Genomic DNA, 21,727 nt, shown 5'->3' on the forward strand with positions numbered 1-21,727 from the left:
CTGACCCTAATCACGGGATAATTTGCCCCACCAATATGATGAATTGAGACGGAGGCTTGGGCCAACACCGGCCTGCTCTGAGGATTCAGATCAATTTGGTTCAGAATGCTATTGCTTGCTTCTGCTGTTTGCATGATTTGTGTTTTTTTTCCCTTTTTCCCTGTGCATCGGGTGTTGGTCTGTTTTTAAATTTGGTTATTTCAGGTTTCTTGCTTTGTGGCTGCCTGTAAGCAGACAAATCTCAAGGTTGTATAATATTCTTCGAAAGTAAGTGTATTTTGAATTTTTTAATTTACGATTAACCTACCGACCGGTGCATCGTTGGACCGTGGGAGGAAACCAGAGCACCTGGAGGAAATCCACGCAGTTACGGGGAGAACGTACAAACTCCTTACAGGCAGCAGCGGGAACTGAACCTGGTTCGCCTGCACTGTAAAGCGTTGTGCTCACCACTGTGCTACTGTGCCACCCCAATGGCCCCAGATCAAAACTGAGTAGAGGTTGATAGGTTCTCGATTAGTTCGGGCATCAAAGGTTACTGGGAGAAGGCAGGAGAGTGGGGTTGAGAGGGATAATGAATCAGCCATGATGGAATGGTGGAGCAGATTTGACGGGCTGAATGGCCTAATTCTGCTCTTATGGTCTTTGGAGCAATGAGGCACAGTCTGCTGTGATATCAGACCATTCTGCTTCCCACTCCCATTCAGATATGTCCATACATGGCCTCCTGTACTGCCATGATGAGGCTAAACTCAGGTTGGAGGAGCAACACCTCATATACCGTCTAGGTAGTCTCCAGCCCTGTGGTTGAACATAGAATTCTCCAGCTTCCGGTAATTCCCTCCCCCTCCCTTCACCTATCCCTATTTCACTCTGCCCCCTCCCCCAGCTGCCTACCACCTCCCTCTTGTTTCCGCCTCCTTCTACTACCCATTGTGTTTTCCCCTGTTCCTCCTTCACCTTTCCTGCCCATCACCTCCCTGCCTCCCCTCCCCCACCCTTTATCTTTCCCCTTGCTGGTTCTTCACCTGGAACCTCCCAGCCTTCTCCTTCCCACCCTCCCCCACCTTCTTTACAGGGCCTCTGCCCCTTCCCTCTTCAGTCCTGACGAAGGGTTCCGGCCTGAAACGTCAACCGATCTTTCCCACAGATGCTGCCCGGCCTGCTGAGTTCCTCCAGCGTGTTGTGAGTGTTGCATCCTCCTTCCTCCTGAGGTCATGTATAATGATGGAGACATCAAATGCACGTGTTATTGCAATACGTGTGGTTGATATGTGGTAACGGGAAAACTGAGGTAACCAGAGATAAGCCACAGCAGTTCTGTTTACTGTGCCCAACCTTTGCTTTCGGGTAAATGGGCGAGTCAGTCAGACACAACTCACTGTGCCAAGCAGGAAGACCCGATCTCAAACTCCATCTCAGTGGCTGATTTCACTGCTGTGCTCAGGGCAAGGACCCAGCCCCAGTGTCTGATCTAACGCTGACTCCATTCACACACCGGGCATGAGTGAGTCCCCTGCACATAGCTGAGCTCTCCTCCGAGCCCACCCCCACCCACAGGGGCGGCCCTCGCTCTCCACCCTGTCCTGCTGAACTGCCTCCTTCCCTCACCGATCCCTGCTTTCACTCCATTCCACTCCACCTCTCTCCCTCCACCCTTCCCTTTCTTTCAGTACGAGCAGCTGAGGACCGCGGTTGATGCCAGCCGCCAGCTGGTTCAGCAGAGCCCGCGGGCGAGCGCTGGCTGCTGGAGAGGGCGGGCTGTGGGAACGAGCAGGCGCTGAGGGCATTGGAGTCCCAGTGGGCACACACCATTAGCAGCACAGCCTCCTCCAGCCGTCGCGAGTTTCTCCCCAGATCGCAGCCTTTCCTCTCCCCACCACTGACATGGCAAAAGTTAATAAAGCAAGCAGCTCTTTCCCTGCCGCTTTCAGAAAGACAGGAACAGGAGGAGGAGGAGGAGATGGAAAAGGAAAGGCAAATGCAGGTGGAATAAGCAGAGAGATACGAATGGGGGTGAAGAGAAGAGGGATAGAGTCTGCATCTTCTAAACCTCAGAGCCTTTTTGACAAGTACCCCATTGCCCCAACTCCCCACTGGGGTTTCTCCCCACTGATTCCCCCACACCCCATTGGTGCCTCTCCCCCACTGCGTCTCACTCCCCCTTGGAGTCTCTACCCCACTGACTCCACTCCCTAATGGGGTCTCTTCCCCACTGCCCCACTCCCTGTGGGGTCTCTCTCCCACTACCCCATCGGGGTCTCTACCCCACTGACCACTCACTACCCATTGGTGCCTCTCCCCCACTGCCTCTCACTCCCCAATGGAGTCTCTACCCCACTGACCCCCCCGACACCCCAATGGGGTCTCGTCACCACTGACCACTCACTCCCCATTGGGGTCTCTCCCCCACTACCCCGTTCCCCATTGGGGTCTCTACCCCACTGACCACTCACTCCCCATCTTGCACCTTATTGATTACCTGCACTATACTGTCTCTGCACTGTAACAATTTATTCTACAATCTGGTGTGGTTTCACCTTGTCTATCCCCCTCACTGCTGTGACTCTGTGTTCGAGAGATCTGTCTTGTGGCCGTCGGAGGACAGGTGTTAGATTTATGGATTGAACATGTGAAAAGAAGGAAAAATCTTTTTCCTGAGGATGCAGAAAACGCCAAATGTCCGTCGACCCAGAATCAGAAAGGAAAAAATTAATCAAATTTGCAGATTTATTAGGTAAAGTCCGTAAAGGAGCCGAACGGTCCAAAGCTGGAGATAAACAGGTATTAAGATCTCCGCCCCAAATCAATGAAAACTCGTTCAAATTCGGAAACTGATCAAACAATGATTTATAAAATTCCGGACAATCCATATTAGGAGCATAAACATTAACCAAAACTACTTTTTTATTAAATAGTAAACCACTAACCAATAAAAATCTACCATTCGGATCAGAGATAATATCCTGTTGTATAAAAGTAACTGAGGAATCTATAAAAATAGAGACGCCTCGAATCTTAGCATTGGAGTTCGAATGAAATTGTTGTTCCTTCCAGAATTTGAAAAAACGTAGTCTGTCCCCCCTCCGTACATGGGTCTCTTGTAAAAATAAAATTTGTGCTTTAAGTCTCCGGAACACTTTAAAAACTTTTTTCCTTTTAATAGGATGATTAAGACCATTAGTATTCCAGGAGACAAAATTAATAATAGACTCCATAAATCCTAAAGTCAACCCACAACAAGGAGGATTGACAATAGGCGCAACCCACAAACCCGGAGAGGAAACAGAACATACAAAAGATACCGGGGAAAAGGACGCAACCAGTACTTCAATAATGTATATAGCCCAAAGAGAAACAAACTAAAACGTGAAGCCCCTCCCACCACCCCCCACCCCAAGACCCCAAGGCAAAATCTAAAGCAGACCCGCCAGAAAGAAGCAAGCGCTAAAACTACCCCCATGACTTCCGGTATACGCTCCCTAAAAAAAAGGTATAAATATGAAAAGGATCAGCTAATTGTAAAACAGTAAAAAAATAAGTAAAAAAAAGTTAGCTCAATTAAAATACACACAGAACAGAACAAAAGCCGGAAAATATATATTAAAAAAAAACCACAATAAACCTCAAACTCATGAATAGACACAGCAACAAAAAAAATAGGATTATTAACATAAAGTGATTATAAAAAGCAAAACAGAATAAAATTTTAAAAAAACTACAAAATTTAAGGCCGCACAGGAAATACGTAAGATGACAAAAGGGAAGTAACCACCCAGAATCCCCTGGGAAAAGAAAGAAATGACGCAGTTAAAAAGAAAGTTTAGCAGCCATATTAAGAAATCAAAAGTAAACTTTTCTGCCCAAATAGGGCACAGAAAAGTTAAAACCAACCAACTCACAGCCTCCGATCAACGGAGATAATTAAAAAAAGGCAATTAAGATGTTGAAGATGAAAGTTGATCCAGATAACTCTGGGCATCCGATGGAGAATCAAAAAAACGAAGGGCTCCATCTAACATGCGAATCCTTAGACGTGCAGGGTACAGCAGCGCTGGTCTTAAATCCATCTTATAGAATTCCGACATCACGGATCTGTAACGGACCCGTTGGTCCCAGATTGGTTTACTGAAATCTTCCACGAATCGGAACTTAAGATCCGAAAAATCAATGAAACCTTTAGATCGAGCGAATCGAAACAGTCTCTCCTTATAATTTTGACCTGATTTTTTTGTGTGGGGAGGTGCTGCGTTCTTATTGCAGTGTGAGTGATTTAATTTGCCAGATCTATAAGTTTTTTTTGTGCGTAGGGGTTTGGGGTCGGGATTTGATGTTCTCGCAGTTCACCCAATTGTTTGCCTGTGTGTGTGGGAGAAGGGGGTGTGGATTAATGCTCTTGTTGCGTGATGTAATTTGGGGCAATTTGTAAGTGCTTTTTTGTGTGTTGGGGGGGGGAGGTTGATGTTTTTCTTTGAATTCCCGTGGTTTTCTTTGTTTTGTGGCTATCTGGAGAAGACAATTCTCAAGGTTGTATACTGCATACATTCTTTGATAATAAATGAAGCTTTGACTCTTCTTTTCTTGATCCTTGTACTACCTCGATACAACGTTGTAAGGAATTAATCTGCATGAACAGTATGCAAGACAAGATTTTCACTGTACGTTGGTACACGTGACAATTATTAATTTACCATTTTTACTAAAACGGTCTAACCACTGACCAATAAGCCCTAAACCTACATGGTCTCCTTCTCCCAACCACTCCCAAGGTGTTAACCCACAAAGGCCCTTGTCTCCAAGCTCACCCCAAGCCTCTTCCAACAGCACAGCCCGAAAAGGACCACTCTTTCTCCCCAGCACTCCCTAAACCCATAAGACCACTTCTCCCTAAGTGTAACACCAGATCAGGTGGTTGTTGCGATAGATGTGGTTGGATGTGGCAATAGGAACTGAGGCAACAAGGAATAAGTCACCGCTATTCTTACAGCTACGTATTTTTAGTGGTCAGTGAGTGCATCACGAGGTGTGAGACACATCTCCCTGGGTCCAGCAGAAAGTCCCAACCTCACCCTTCATCTCCACGGCTGATCTCACTGCCATGCACAAAGCTGAAGCCCAGCTCTGTTCTCCAACTGAACGTTGACTCCAGATATGGACAAGACCCTTGGCACAGGGGAGGGCTGAGGTCTACTGAAGCCGTGGTCCTCATCCCTTCTGGGTTTATCTGGAAGTATCACGGCTTGATATGGTAACAGCTCTGCATGTGACCACAAGAACTGCAGAGAGCCATGGACACCGCTCAGCACATGATGGGAAGCAGCCTCCCCTTTATGGAATCTGTCCACACGTCTCACTGCCTCAGTAAAGCCAACAACATAATCAAAGACCCCACCCACCATGATGTTCTTTCTTCCTCCCTCTTCCATTGGGCAGGAGATACAAAAGCACCTACCACCAGGGTCACAGGCACTTCTTTCTTTCTGTTATAAGCCTATTAGATGGGGCTCCCTGGTATGATAAAATGGACTCTTGATCTCACAATCTATCTCGTTATGATCTTGCACTTTATTGATTATCTGCACTGCACTTTCTCTGTAGCTGTTATCCCTTCCCATCCTCTAATCAATCTGCTTTCAATCTACTCAATCTGCCCCACAACATTTGGGGGGGGGCGGGGGAGGATGCATTGTTCTAAGGTGCTCCATGAGCGGCGTTCATAAACACAAGAGGTTCTGCAGGTGCTGGAAATCTGCAGCAACACAAAACGATGGAGGAAATTCAACAGGTCAGGCAACATCTATGGAGAGGGATAAATTGATGTTTCAGACCAAGACCCTTCACCAGGACTGGAAAGGAAGGGGGGCGGTAGGCCAGTGGGCACTGCGTCCCCCCTCCTTCCCCCTCACCTATCACCTTCCAGCTTGTACGTCTACCTTCTTATTCTGGCTTCTTCTCCCTTCCTTCCCAGTCCTGATTTCTTATGTATTTTTACGAATGAAGTTTATTTTTAAAATGAAGAACCTCCTATGTTAATAAGACAATCTATCTTCTAAGCTCAGATGAGTACAGACCCAACCACCTCTACCTTTCTTCATTAGAGAATCCTCTATTCCCAGGACATCCCAATGAACCTCCAGTGAACTGCCTCCCTACACTCATCTCTGGAACATCTGGAGCTACATCAAATTCCTATTTATTGACTAAAGCTCTGCCTTCAGTACAATTCTAAAAGAGTAGTGGATTGTACCCAGACCATCATGGGTAAAGCCCTCCCAACCATTGAGCACATCTACATGAAACATTATCATAGGAAACTAGCGTTGATCATCAGGGCCCCCCATCACCCAGACCAGGCTCTCTTCTCGCTGCTGCCATCAGGTAGAAGGTACAAGAGCCTCAGGACTCGCACCACCAAGTTCAGGAACATTTACTACCCCTAAACCATCAGGCTCTTGAACCAGAGGTGATAACTTCACTCAACTTCACTCAACTTCACTTGCCCCATCACTGAAATGTTTCCACAACCAATGGACTCACTTTCAAGGACTCTTCATCTCATGTTCTTGATATTTATTTTTATCATGTTCTCTTTATTTATATTTGCATTTGCACAACTTGTTGTCTTCTGCACTCTGGTTGAGCACCTTAGTAGGACAGTCTTTCATTGATTCTGTTATAGTTACTATTCTGTAGATTTGTTGAGTATGCCCACAAGCAAATGAAGCAAAGGGTTGTATATGGGGACATATATGTACTTCGATAATAAAATTTACTTTGAACTATCATTCCAGATAAACTGATCCCCAAATTCCTGGACCTGGCATCAGCATTACCTTCTGCAACTGGATCCTTCGCTTTCTGACCAATAGACCATCAGTAAAGGTAGGCAGCAACACCTCCAACACAATTATCTCCAACATTGGTACCCCACAAGACAGTGTTCTCGGCCTTTGAATTTACTTCCCATCCACTCACTGTTCTGTTCCAGCTCCATTTACAAGTTCACAGACGATACCACTGTACCGGGCCAGATCTGAAATAAGCACAGGACAGAGTACCGGAAGGAGATAGAGAGCCAGTGGCACAGTGTCGAGACAATATGTCTTACCCCAAAACAAGAGAGCTGGTCATTGACCAGGAAGTGAGGTGGAGCACATGCCCTTCTCCGTGTCAATGGTGCTGAGGTGGAGATGGTCGAGAACTCAAGATTCCTAGGTGTAGGGGCTGAGAGGGAAATGGATTAGCCATGATGAAATGGCGGAGTAGACTCGATGGGCCAAATGGCCTAATTTTGCTCGTACGTCTTCTGGTCTTATGGTGTAAACATAAGCAATTTGCTCTGATCCAGCCACCAGGACCAACAGCTGAGAAAGCACACCTGTGTCTCTGCTTCCTCAGAAGGCTAAGGAAATTCAATATTTTCCTACTGACCCGCGCCAGTTTTTGCAGATACCCTATAGAAAGCATCCTATTTTGATGTGCGATGGCTTGGTATGGCAACTGCAAGGAACTTCACGGAGCCGTGGACACAACTCAGCTCACCACAGAAACCGGACTCCCCGCCGTGGGCTCTGTCCACATCTCCTACTGCTTCGGAAAAGCAGCCAGCATAATCAAAGACCCCCCCCCACTCACCCCAGACATTCTCTCTTCTCCCTCCTGCCACCTTCCGTCAGGCAGAAAATCCAAAGCAACACACACACACACACACACACACACACACACACACACACACACACACACAAAAGGCAGGAGGAGCTCAACAGGTCAGGTAGCAACTACAGAAATGAATAAGCAGTCGACGTTTTGGGCCGAGACTCTTCTTCAGGACTGGAAAGGAAGAAGGAAGACGGCAGAATGAAAAGGAGCTTGAAAGTGCACTACTGCCACGCTGAAGGACAGCTTTACAGACCTCTTATGTGATAAGCAGAAACGCTTTACCTCGCAGTCTACCTTGTTATGGTCCTTGCACCTTTTGGCCTATCCACACTGCACTTCCTGTGTTCTGTAACCGTAATACTACATTCTCCAGTCTGCTACTGCTTCTCCCTTGTACTACCTCAAAGTATTGTTGTTGTGAAACTATCTGCCTGAATGGGATCAAAACCAAAGGTTTTCGCTGTGCCTCGGTACATGTGATAATTGTAAACCAATTACCAGTGCAGTGTAATGTATCTTGCTTTAAGTAACACGATTAAAGCTCTTTCCAGTGCTCTGGATCTGGTCTCACTGGAGCCCTGCAGTAACTTTTACACTTCAGCTCCTCTGAGCCAAAAGCCTGCATTCTATTAGCCTCCCCCTGACTCCCCGGAGACCCCATGGCCACCGGCAAGATGGCATCTGGTGCTTTGTGCACAAGGACCCACAAATCCCCACCGGCCTCAGCGTTTTGCCATCTTCCTCCATTTAAATCATGCTCTTTAATCATGTTTCCCTTCAAAGTGGACACTTTCACAGGTTCCCCCTTCATGTTGCACTTCCCTGATGTTCGAAATGATCCACAGACATGACAAACATGAAGTATATGTGTTCTTGCTCTAAATCGCTCCAATCAGCCGCAGCTCACCACTGACCTCTGTGGAACCCCCTTCATCCTGTTTTGTTGCTTCCTCAAGTTCGTTCAATTGTCATTCATACATACAGATGTATTCAGCTACGCAAACAAGAGGAATTCTGCAGATGCTGGAAATTCAAGCAACACAGTTTATCAAAGTTGCTGGTGGAACGCAACTTACTAACTCTTCCTTCAGTTAGTCCTGACGAAGGGTCTCGGCCTGAAACGTTGACTGTACCTCTTCCTAGAGATGCTACCTGGCCTGCTGCGTTCACCAGCAACTTTGATAAAGTCTGAAGATCAGCGGTACATGGGATGTTGTCCTGGAGCCATGTTTCTGCAAGAGCAAACACACGGCAGTTCCTCATCTCACTCCAGGTCAGCCGCAGATGAAGGCAATCTATTTATTTATTGCGATACAGTGCGGAGTTGGCCCTCCTGGCCCCTGAACCCACCCAGCCCAGCAATCCCCACAATTTAATCCAAGCCTAATCACGGGATAATTTACAATGACCAATTAACCTACCCACTAGTACGTCTTTGGACTGTGGGAGGAAACCGAAGCACCCGGAGGAAACACACGCAGTCACGGGGAGAACGTACAAACTCCTCACAGACAGTGGCGAGAAATGAACCTGGGTCGCCTGCACTGCAAAGTGTTGCGCTAACCACTGCGCTCACCGTGCCGCCCCAAACTAGCTTGTTTACGAGGGAGCGAGCACTGGAGGGCAGCGTCGACGGGAGGTCTGGTCTGCAGGGGCCAGCCCCCAACCCCAGCACGAATCCCAGAGTTGCTGCCATGCCTCCGTTCTCTCCCACACTGCCCCCGACGCTTTCTCCCCTGGGTGGCTGTAACAGATGACATCACGGAGTGAGGGCCAGGTCCACGCAACAGCCGAGGCCGCACAGTTTCCCCCTCATCAGTCAACCAATGAACCAGACAGGCAGTATTTTACATCGCCAGTGTCCAACAGGGTCAGAAAAAATGTTTCGGACACACAGCTGCACCATTTGTTGGACCAGGAGAAGCAGCCCCAACCAAGCGAGTCACCGTATTACCAGAAGGCCAGCCTGCTCATTAAACCAGACGGTTGCCCGCCTGCCAAGACCTTCCTGCTAGTTAGCCAGTTCTCCATTTATTTTAGTGCCTCTAACCACATGAATACTTACCTTGCAAAGTCATCTCCTGGGTAGATCCCTGTTAAATGCCTTTTGAAAATCTATCTCTCCTTCCCGAATATCTGCTCTGACTGATACTTGGTAGATTAGTAAATTGGTTCATTATTGTCTCATGTACCAAGGTATAAAGCAAAGTTGTCTTGCTTACAAATCATACAGATTATAACACTGCATTGAGATAGTACAAGGTAAAGGAATAGCAGAGTACAGTCACAGGGAAAGTGCAATGCAGGTAGACAATAATGTACAAGATCATATCAGGTAGATTGTGAGGCCAATAGTCTATTCTTATTGTATAAGGGAACTGTTCAATAATGCTATAACAGTGGTCTAGAAGCTGTCCTTAAGCCTGATGGTACATTCTTTCAGGATTTTGTATCTTCTACAAACAAGAGAAAATCTGCAGATACTGGAAATCAAAGCAACACACACAAATGCTGGAGGAACTCAGCAGGTCAGGTAGAACGATGGAAAAGAGTAAACAGTCAACATTGTAGTCTGAGACCCTACATCACGACCGGACAAAAAGATGAGAAGTTAGAACAAGAAGGTGGGGGGGAGGAGGGGAAAACGTACAGGGGGTAGGTGATAGGTGAAACCAGGAGAAGGGGGAACGGTGAAGTAAAGAGCTGGGAAGTCATTTAGTGAAAGAGATGACAGGTCACAGAGGCCACAGTTTAAGAATAAGGGGTAGACAACTTAGAACGCAGTTGAGGAAAACTTTTTCACACAGAGGGTTGTAGTTCTGTGGAATGCTCTGCCTCAGAAGGCAGTGGAGGCCAATTCTCTGGATTCTTTCAAAAAAAGAGTTAGATAGAGCTCTTAAAGATAGCGGAGTAAAGTGGGGAGAAGTCAGGAAAAGGGTACTGATTGTGGATGATCAGCCATGATCACAGTGAATGGTGGTGCTGGCTCGAAGGGCTGATTGGCCTACTCCTGCACCTATTGTTTATAAAGGCTGGAGAAGGAGGAATCTAATAGGAGAGGACAGAAGGCTATGGAAGAAAGAAAAGGGAGAAGAGCGCCTGAGGGAGGTGATGGGCAGGTAAGGAGATAAGGTGAGAGAGAGAAATCGGAATGTGAAATGGTGAAGGGAGGTGGGGGGGGGGTGTGGTTTCAAGTCCGAGAAATCGATGTTCATGCCATCAGGTTGAAGCCCACCAAGGCAGAATATAAGGTGTTGCTCTTCCAACCTGAGTGTGGCCTCATTGCAGCAGTGGAGGAGGCCATGGACTGACATGTTGGAATGAGAACGGGAAGTAGAATTAAAATAAGTGGCCACTGGGAGATCCTGCTTTTTCTGGCAGAGCATAGGTGCTCAGTGAACCGGTCTCCCAATTTACATCGGATCTCACCGAAATATAGGAGGCCACACCGAAATACGGTAGTTAACCCCAACAAACTCACAGGGAAGTGTCATCTCATCTGCAAGGACTTTTGGGGCCCTGAATGGTAGTGAGGGAGGAGGTGTAGAGGCAGATGTGGCACTTGCTCTGCATGTATCCTCTGCATGATGGGAGAGGGGAGAAGAGAACATGTCTGGGGTGGGTGGGATCTTCGACTATGCTGGCTGCTTAACTGAGGCAGTGAGAAATGTGGAAAGTGTCCACAGAGGAGATGCTGAATTCGGCGATGTTCTGAGCTGTGTCCACAACTCCCTGAGATTTCTTGCGATTTCCATACCAAAGCCGTTACACCTCCAGGTAGGATGCTTTCTATTCTGCATTGATAAAAGTTGGTGAGGCTCAAAGGGGTCGTGGCAGATTTCTTTAGCCTCCTGAGGAAGTAGAGGAAATGGTGAGCTTTCTTGGCCATGGGTTCATGTGCTTGGTCCAGGACAAGCTACCGGTGAGATTCACTCTTGGGAACCTGAAACTTCAACCCTCACAAACTCAACTCCATTGATAAAAGAAACAGAAGCATGTGAACTGCTTCCCCTTCACCAGCTTTTTTATTCTGCAGACACTTAGGGAAAAGTTGTTATCACAAAACCACGCCACGGGGTTATCTCCTGCCAGATCATCATGATATGATGATACTTCCTCAAAGACCAATAAGCCTGTGAGACTTGCTATTCCCCTTCCTGAACTCAGTTAGTTTCCTCAGGTCTTACATTGGCAGATTTTGATCCTCCAGTCCCTCCCTAGAGTCTAGAGATTTTGAAAGATTCCACCTTCACTCTAACCACTTCAGGCTCATCACCATCCAACCTGTTAGTTCGCCTAATACTAATGCTCTGGTATGGAGACATTATCAACTTTCTCCATACATTTTGTATACATTGAATTTTGCCCTTTTCTGCACTAGGGGTTCTGTTTGGGATCTGCATGGAGGCATGGTTTATTTCCGGTCGAAAGCCGCATCTATCGTGCTGGTCACCGATTGGTTCATCTGAAGATTGTGATGCTCTTTTCCCACTGGTTGGCCTGTGCACCACAGCACCTAGTGTCCAGTTTCAAACACCTTGGGTGTATAAAGAGTAACACGTAGCTATCTGGAGAAGGTGGATCTCAGAGATGTATACGGCATGCATATTTTGATAATAAATTAAGCTTTGAACCATGCTGCACAGAACCAGTGGGAAGATATGCTCCGCCCGCACTTTTTAACTAATTATCTGTCCGTTGAACGTTCAGATTTATAGTTTGAGTAACTTGGTGGAACATTAAAAGTTTGTTCAAATTTTTTCTCTTTGTAAATAAATGATTAGTATAGTTATTTATAGTCAGTGTTTTCAGTCCTGCTCTCCAGACCCATGAAACTTCTTCCTCGTTACAGAGACTTACACACAGCTCCTATCACACTATGATCACCTTCAACCTAATCGACTCAGCATTGTCTAAACCTCTCGCAATTATACATCATCTTCCTTGTTATTGTCAGATCTACACCTCCATCTTTTCCTTCCCAATCATCCTTCTTAAAAGTCAATATTCCTGAGTACTGAGTTCTCACCTTTGCTTTCTTTGCAGCGCATCACTGACGCCAGCCTTCCCATTATCATATATCCAGAAAAGTGCCGGGAAAAGGCCAGCAATATCATGAAGGACCCTGCCCAATCTGCTTATGGACCGTTTGTCCCACTCCCATCAGGGAAGAGGCTACATGGTGTCCACGCCAGTACCACTAGACTTAAAAGTAGTTATTTCACCCAAGCTATCAGGACTGATCAACACCTTCACCCATTGGCCCATCCCACCACCACTACACACACACACACACCACCTAGCATGACTTTACATACATACAGTCTTCATCCATAACATTGTGTTTTGTAGGATGGCTTTCATATTTACAGAATATTTATGGTTTTTCTATTGTGTTTTCACTGTTTTTTGTGCTGGGGAGGGAGATTCGTTGTTGCGTTTCGTGTGGGGAAGTGGGGCTGGGGGGGGCCAACTTTCTTGTTGCATTCTTGTTAGTTTTTTGTGTGGGGGGGGAGATTTGAGTGCTGATATTCTTGTCGCTTTTTTGTTAGATTTTTTTGTGCAAGGGAGTGGGGGTTTGGGGGTCGATGTTCTTGTTGTTATTCTGTTAGCTTTTTGTGCAGGGGGAGGGAGATTTGATGGGGATGATCGTGTTGGTGGGTATTGCTGTTTCTCTCTGAACTGACTTCCATGGCTTTCTTTGTCTCGTGGCTATCTGGAGAAGGTGAATCTCAGAGTTGTACACTGCATACATATTTTGATAATAAATAAATCTTTGAATCTTCATTGTGTTTCTTTTTTTTATTGTGTTCTTTATGCTCCTTGTGTGTTTTTTAATGCTGCTTCTGATCTGGAGTAAGAACCATTTTGTTCATTTTTACACTCGTGCACTGAAGGATACAATAAACAATCTTGAATCTTGACTCTTTGTAAACATGTCTCCGTAAATGGGAATGGAACACCCATCACCCAGGGAGTTTTTATTACCCTGTATAAAGAGCGACCCTGGACAGCTTCTCTTGCGAGCCGCCTTGCTCTGGACGACCTGTGATTCTGTACAGTTACACAGTGAATGTCCCTTCCTCTGGATCAGGTAGCGCTTCTGTAAAATTTTGCAGCAAGTTCCTCAACACTGAACTAAAGAAATGGCTCTGCAGTTAGGAAGTGTGCGACTCTTGCCCTTAATAAAGGCGCCACTTTAGCGTGGTGGTTAGTGCGACGCTATTGCAGTTCGGGGCGTCAGGGTTCGAAGTTCAAATCTGACATCACCTGTAGGGAGTCTGTACATCCTCCCCATGGAATGTGTGGGTTTTCTCTGGGTCCTCCGGTTTTCTCACATAGTCCAAAGCTGTACTGGTCAGCAGGTTAACTGCTCGTTGTAGATTGTCCCATGATTAGGCTAGGGTTGAATCGGGGGTCACTGGGCAGCACTGCTTGAAGGGCTGGAAGGTCCTGTTCCTCATTGAAACTATAAATGTAATAAAAATAAGCAGAAAACAATATCTTTATAAAATGGGTAACCCTTACCCTCATAAAGCAATCTTTCTCCTCTACACTGTGAGTGATCCTGACTGTAAATGGACAATGATACCAGATTGAACCCTCCTTTCCAGGGTGAGAGTTGTACTCTCAGACACAGGCCATTCGGCCCACAATGTCCATGCCAACTTTTTAGCCCACCTACTCTAATCCCATTTGCCTGTATAACCATATCTGTCTATGCCTTGCCCACTCAAGTGCTTGTGAAACATCCCCCAAATGTCATGATTACATCTAATTCCACCATCTCCTCTAGTAGCAAGTTCCAGATATTGACAACCCTGCAAAAGACTTTCACCTCAAATCCACTGCTCAATCTACAGCCAGCATACTCCAGAAACAAAGTCACTTGAACCTCTATATGCAGAATATACCTGTGCTAGTGAATATTCTGAAGCAGATCAGAGGATGGCCCTCATAATCAATGCCCATAAAATATATGTCTTCTACCTTACTTTGGGGTGGCAGGGTGGAGATATGTCTCTAACAAAGAAGGTGTAAGGTGCTCCTTCCCTCTGCTAGCCTGCAGGTCACCCTTGGGCAAGGTGTAGCACCTGCTTAGCCCCCCCCCCTATGAAGGTGAAGCCTTCCCAGGTGGTGGATGGTCATATGAGGAGCTGGTGCATATCACAGGTCCTGGTTATGCGACCACTGACGCCAGGCAGACAACCTCCGAAGAGTATTGGTAATGGCTGGGGTCATCTGTCTTATAAAGACACTGCCCAGAAGAATGTCATGGATAACCACTTCTGTAGAAAAATTTGCCAAGAACAATCATGGTCATGGAAAGACCATGATTTCCCACATTGTACGATACAGCACATAACAAACAAATGACCAAGTGGCCCCATTTCACGCAGACAACAGAGGCTCACAATAATACCCTGCAAAGATGGACCACTTCCCATCCCTCAAAGGTCACCTTCCAATGATAAAAGGCATTTTCACCATTACTTCCACCAACCCTCTTGGCTGAAGGAACTCAGCCGGTCCTGCAGCATCTATGGAGGGAAATGGGAAGACAACAGCTCAGGCTGAGCCCCTTCATTTGGCCTGTCCATTTCTCTCCATAGATGCTGCTTGACCTGCTGAGTTCCCTCGGTCCAGAAGAACCAGGAGCTCCCCAGTATGTATACCATATTCCAGCATATATACCCTCCTGTGCTGCCACATTCTCTCGTTAGCTGGGGACAAGGATACTGAGGATCAAGATTTTCATCTTGGCACAGATAACCTACTGGGAAGTAGTGATTCCTGCCCTCCCAAATGTTCCTGCATCTGCCCAGACTAAATATTAATGGGGCACAGGAAAAGAATTATCTGTGTAGTTTGTACAAAATCCTCCACTTTCACTGTAAGGCCAAGCAAACCAATATCAGCGTCCTTGCTCTGGGCCAACACTGAGGCACTGGCTAACCCCACTTATCTATTTTGGGCAGATCAGGTCACATACCTGTCACTGGACTTCCAAACAGACAAGTGCAATCTATTTTCCAACACAGGAAGGTTACCGGGAGGACTGATGGAAAGATTCCCGGATGTTCACAAAGCTTCTGTAAATATGCGTAGCAGCCCCACTGACCTGGGAATCCATGTGGAGGAGGGCCATCCAGGGGAGGGTTGTCAAGCCAATCCAACCCTTTGAGTTCAGGCAGAAGCAGCAGCCGAGAGCTCAGTGAGAACAGTAGAATGACTGGCCACTTCCCAGCTCTGTACTTCACCCAATCCCCCATCTCCTGGTTTCACCTATCACCTACCACCTTGTACTTCTTCCTCCCCTCCGCCCCAACTTCATTCTTTCCAGTCCTAATGAAGAGTCTCGGCCAGAAATGTCGACTGTTTACTCTCTCCCACTGGTGCTGCCTGGCCTGCTGAGTTGCTGCGACATTTTGTGTGTGTGTTGCTTTAAGTAGGGAAGTGCTTTGAGAGGTTGGTTATGGTGTGAATCAGAAACAACCTGGATCAATTCCAACCGGCCAGAAGAAGTCAACAGCGGATGCGGTTTCTCTGCCTCTTCACTCTGCTCTGGTCCATCTATACGACAGGCACCTGTACGTCAGGCTGATGTTCATAGACTACAGCTCAGCATTCAACACAATCATCCCATCCAAACTCATCATCGAGCCTCAGGACCCGGGCCTCTGTACCCCCCTCTGCAACTGGATCCTCAACGGCAGACCTCAATCAGTGAAGATTGGTAACAGCATCTCCTCTTCGCTGACCACCAACACCAGTGCACCTCAAAGCTGCGGCCTTAGTCCCCCCACTCTACTCTGTATACACACATGGCCATGTGGCCAAGCACAGCTCCAATGCTACCTTCAAATTCATCGATGACACCATAGTCGATGGACGAATCACGGGAGGCGATGAGTCAACCTACCGGAACGCGATAGAACACCTGGTTGAGTGCTAACCTCTCACTCAACATCAGAGTTGATTGTTGACTTTAGGAAGGAGGAGGAGGGCAAACATGCACCATTTTACATTTGGGAACGCTGGTGGAGAGAGTCAGCAGCTTCAAATCCCTGTGCAATCTCATTTCGGGTGACCTGTCCTGATGCACAAGGGAAGTGTACCAACTTTCATAGGAGGTTAAGGAAGTCCAGCTTGTTACTGAACACTAATTTCTACAATGCACTGTCGAAGAAATCCTGACCGGATGCATCATGGTTTGGTACAGCAACTCAAATATGCAGGAAGATCAGAGCTGCAGAAAGGAGTGAATTCTGCTCAGTTCATCACAGGGACATCCCTTCCCACCATCGGTAGAACCTACAGGAGGCACGGCCTCAAGGAGCAACATCCATCACCAAAGGTCCCCATGCCACCTTCTCAGAACCGCTCTCAGGCAGAAGGTACAGGAGCCTGGGGTCCCACACCACCAGGTTCAAGAACAGCTACTTCCCTCCAACCATTCGATTCTTCAACCAGCTGCTGAACCCGAATCATCACAGTTCAGCCACTTTTCACTAAAATGGACTTTGATTCTTTTATTGCTCTAATTATGCTATCTTGTCAAAAACTGTGTAATTTATGTTCAATGTGTGGTGCTCAGTTGAATGCTGCTTATCTGCTGCATGAGACTGCGATGCTGCTGCAAGTTAATTTCTCAAAGTTCAAAGTAAATTTACTGTCAAAGTACATATATGCCACCATGTACAACCCGGAGATTCATTTCCTTGCAGGCACACTCTATTGAGTCGTAATAGAGTTAATGAAAGGCTGCACCAACTTGGGCTTTGCACCTGTGCAGATGACAATAAACTTGACTCTGACTTCAACATCCTGTCTGACTAATTTGATGAAATTTTTGGAGAAGTAATGAAGTGTGTTGAAGAGGGCGGTGCGGCTGATGTTAATTACGTGGTCTTCAGTCAGGGCTTTGACAAGGCCTCACTTGGGCGACTGAACCATTTGAGCGCACAGGATCCAAGGCAAACTCAGCACTGGGCAGAGCTTGGGATGATGGCAACTCCTCTGCTTGCATCTTCGGAAACTGCTCTATTTCTATCTTTAATATCTCTTTTTTTTCCATTTCAAGGTTCTTTTGAAGACCCTGACCTGGAGTTACACACTGACTTCTGTTCTTTGCTGAAATGGGACCCGCCCACAGAGCCTCACGACCGGCTGCTTTTCAATATGCCAAAGGTATTTCGATAGCGCGCCTTCAGGGTGCCGGATTTCCATGGCCCTGGAGGTGGGCGGATTCGAGGTCGGTGCCATCGCCTAATGTGTCATGAGAGTACATGGAAGATCGAAGGCAGCAAGCTGGCTGCTGGCCGCGTGCCCAGAGACCCCAGTTCTTTGGGCACAGAGCTTGGAAAAAGTGACACAACAGACTTTTAACACCATAAATTGGCAAGTTGTTTTTGTTATGTCTCCCCTCTCACTGTGAAACGGGGACACCTCTTTCTCCCTTATTAGGGAGAGAGAGAGAGGGCCTGTGGTATGTTGAATTACCGGGTGAACGAGTAGACTCTGGGGTACTGCGAGTCTGTGTCTTTATTGATGCTTCGCTGCACGCTTGAGTGCTGAGTGGAGAGGGCAGATGCTTTTTTGCTGGTGAGAGATGGGGGTCATCATTTTGCTGCTGCTTATAAGTGGGAGGGGGGAGCTGGGGGGCTTTGGGGGTCTAACATTCAACTGTCATTCATTCTTTGGGGCACCCGTTTTCGTGGACGTTTGCGAAGAAAAAGAATTGCAGGATGTATATTGTATACATTTCTCTGACATTAAATGTACCCATTGAAACCTATTGAAGTAGGTTTGGCAACAGAGAGCAGAGGGCTGCGCTTGTGATTGGAAGCCTGTGGTTATATGATATGTACGGTCACAGATGGAGTACTCTGTGCAGTTCTGGCCACTATAGGAAGCTCAACAATCACGTGGAGAGGGCGCGGAGGTCACCATGAGAACACAATCACTGGTGTTGTTATTGACAGGCAGGTCAATAGTCTTGTAGACCTATAATAGGTTATGGGAAGATAATGGTCCATTGTTAAGATGGGCAGAGCAAGGCCAGATGGAGTTTAATCCAGATAAGTGCAAGATGATGCGTTTTGGACGACTAATAACAGAACATATGCAAGAAGAAATGATTAAAGATTAAAGAGGTTAAAAATTAACTTTATTTGTTGCATGCACGTTAAGACATTGCAACATACAGTGAATCCTTGCTGGATTATGCTCAGCAGGGATTATGCCGAGCAGACTGCAAATGTGTCCATGCTTCTGGTGCCAACGGAGGACGCCGACAACTCACTAACTCCAACTGGTACGTTTTTGGAATGTGGGAGGAAACCAGGGCACACAGAGGAGACCCATGCGTTCACGGGGAGAATGTACAAACTCCTTACAGACAGCAGTGGGTTCTGAATCCCGATCTTGCAGCTGGCACGGTAAAACTCTGGGCTAACCGCTACTCTACCATGCATTGTACAGCGGCATACAAGTCCAAGAGTCCTTGAAGATGGTGAAGAAGGTGGGGAAGATTATTAACTGGGGCAGAGAATAGAAGTATAAAGCTTGGGCCCGCCACAGCTGGAAAATTGGGTGGTCACCACGCTGAGGAATCGACAAGTGTTCTGGAGAACGTGCAGAGGGTATTCTCTGCTGTGCTCCCAGGATTGGAGTATTTTCCTTATAAGGAAAGAGGGAAGTGGGCGTAGCGGTTAGCGTGACGCGATTACAGCTCGGGGCATTCCGGAGTTCTGAATTCAGTTCCGGCGTCATCGGTAAAGAGTCAGTACCTTCTCCCCGTGAACGTGTGATTTCCTGCAGGAGCACTGATTTCCTCCCACAAACTCAAAGACATACAAGGTAGTAGGTTAATGGTCATGGTAAATTGTCCTGTGATTAGGCTAGGGTAGAACTGGTCGGGTGTTGGTCAGTGCAGCTCACTGCCCTGGAAGGGCCTGTTCTACACTGTATCTTGAAATAAAAATATAAATAAGTCAGCCATGATCTCACTGGGCATTGAAAATAGCTGCTCCTGCTCTAACACCTCACAGCTCCGTTTCCTTATCTCTTCCTCCCGTATTCAGCCTGTTGCTGCTGCCGTGGTTTCCTCTGGGCTGGAGCACAGGATGTATCTGCGAGACTGTTGGAGAAACTTGCCGGGATGCAGCCCACCGCAGGCCAGGCGGCAAAGCGCAACCAGACAAAGCAAGCTGGGTGCTGAATGGAGCAGGGGAGAGGGGTGAATTATACAAGTTGATTTATCTGCTGCGGTATACAGACACACACTCATAGAGACACACACACACACACACTCACACACTGACAGATACACATATTCATAAAGACACACACACACTCACACACTAACAGATACACATATTCATAGAGACACACACACACACACTCACACACTGACAGACACACATATTCATAAAGACACACACACACTCACACACTGACAGACACTCACATTCATAGACACACACACACACTCACACCCTCGCTCATACACACTCTGACACACTCATGCCCACACAACTATATATATACACACTCACACATACAGTACAAACACACATACATACAAATACATGCACACAGACACACACTCACACATACAGAGAAACATTCTCACACACACACACACACACACACACACGCCTCAGATCCTGCCGCTGTCTCAACTGACGGGAAGTGCTCAGGGTCAAGTTGAATAGTGCTCTCCCCAGTGGTGGACTAAGAGACTGAAGTCTGATGGAATCAGATTCACAGTCATCGCTGGCCAGAAGTAAAATGGCCCTTTGTGTTGAGGTGAAATATGCGAGAGAACCGGCTAAGTGTGCTGATTCAGGTCAGAGTGGTGTCTTCCTGCCCGGAGTCGAATGGGAGACCCCAGTATGAAGGCAGGTCTATCAGCAGCCGCCATCGGCAGCCATAGTGATGACCTTTGAACCCTGCATTGGCAGCAAGGCAACGATCAAAGAATTGTTTGATGCTGAGGACTACATTGAGAGCCCTGACCCTAAGCGACCCCCCCCCACACTCCCCCTACGTCCCTGCCGTCACTTCCCCTCCTTATGGGGGCTGTCAGTATTCAGAACTATCCCTCATTTGTTCACCTTTCACCTGTAGATTTGATTGTTCTAACTCTTCAAGGAGGCAGAGACTGCGAGTGAGGGCCTAAATGAATACTTCATCATCTGTAGTCTCGAGGGAACGGAGAGTTCAACAGATCAGAACAATGGGCAGAGGGTCGGCAGATGAAATACAGTGTATGCCTGTGCACATCCAAGTGGGACAAATTCAGAAACCGGAGGGGCAAAGCGACTTGGGAGACCTTGTGCAGGATTCCTTAAAGGTTGAGTCAGTGGTAAGGAAGTCAAATGCAAAGTTTGCATTCATTTCAAGAGGACTGGAATATATAGCACTGTGCAAAAGTCTTTGGCACATATGTATAGCTAGGGTACCTCAGACTTTTCCACAGTACTGTAATAATTTTATGTACTGCACAGTCCTACTGCTGCAAAAACAAAATTATGACATACGTGAGTGATGATAAAGCTGATTCTGTTATGAGTCTATTGTAGACTGAAACTGGGAAGAGGGAAGGGAGAGGGAAAAGGGGAAGGGAGCAGGAAGCACCAGAGAGACATTCTGTAATGATCAATAAACCAGTTGTTCGGAATCAAATGACCTTGCCTGGTGTCTCAGGGCTGGGGGTGTCTGCACCAACACCACACAGCTCCCAACCCCGGCACTCCTTCTCTGCCACCTGTCCCACACCCCTCCCTCAGCGCTCCACTCCTGCCATTCCCAACAACCTTTGCTCCCACCAGACTGACAACCTCGCTCTCCACTCCGCAGTAACAAACACAATACCGTGTAAAAGTCTTAGGCACCCCAGCTATACACTGTACACGTGACTCCTTGAAGAAGGGTCTCGGCCCGAAACATCAACTGTTGATTCATTTCCACAGACACTGCCAGACCTGCTGAGTTCCGCCAGCACTTTGTGCGTGTTGCATTGGATTTCCAGCTTCTGCAAACCTTCTTGTGCTTCTCAGTA

General features: G+C 47.0%; 1 long non-coding RNA gene across 2 annotated transcripts in view; it reads left to right on the forward strand.

Annotated features, from left to right (window-relative positions):
* Positions 1 to 13,072, forward strand: part of LOC134353980 (uncharacterized) — a 50,138-nt gene extending 37,066 nt beyond the window's left edge. For both annotated transcript variants that reach the window (XR_010019705.1, XR_010019706.1), the window contains exons 3-4: positions 6,792 to 6,882; positions 12,041 to 13,072. This is a non-coding gene — a long non-coding RNA (uncharacterized LOC134353980). The remainder of the gene's footprint in view (positions 1 to 6,791; positions 6,883 to 12,040) is intronic.
* The last annotated feature ends 8,655 nt before the right edge of the window (positions 13,073 to 21,727 follow it).

Source organism: Mobula hypostoma, chromosome 11 (assembly GCF_963921235.1).
Source record: "Mobula hypostoma chromosome 11, sMobHyp1.1, whole genome shotgun sequence".
Classification (NCBI taxonomy): Eukaryota; Metazoa; Chordata; class Chondrichthyes; order Myliobatiformes; family Myliobatidae; genus Mobula; species Mobula hypostoma.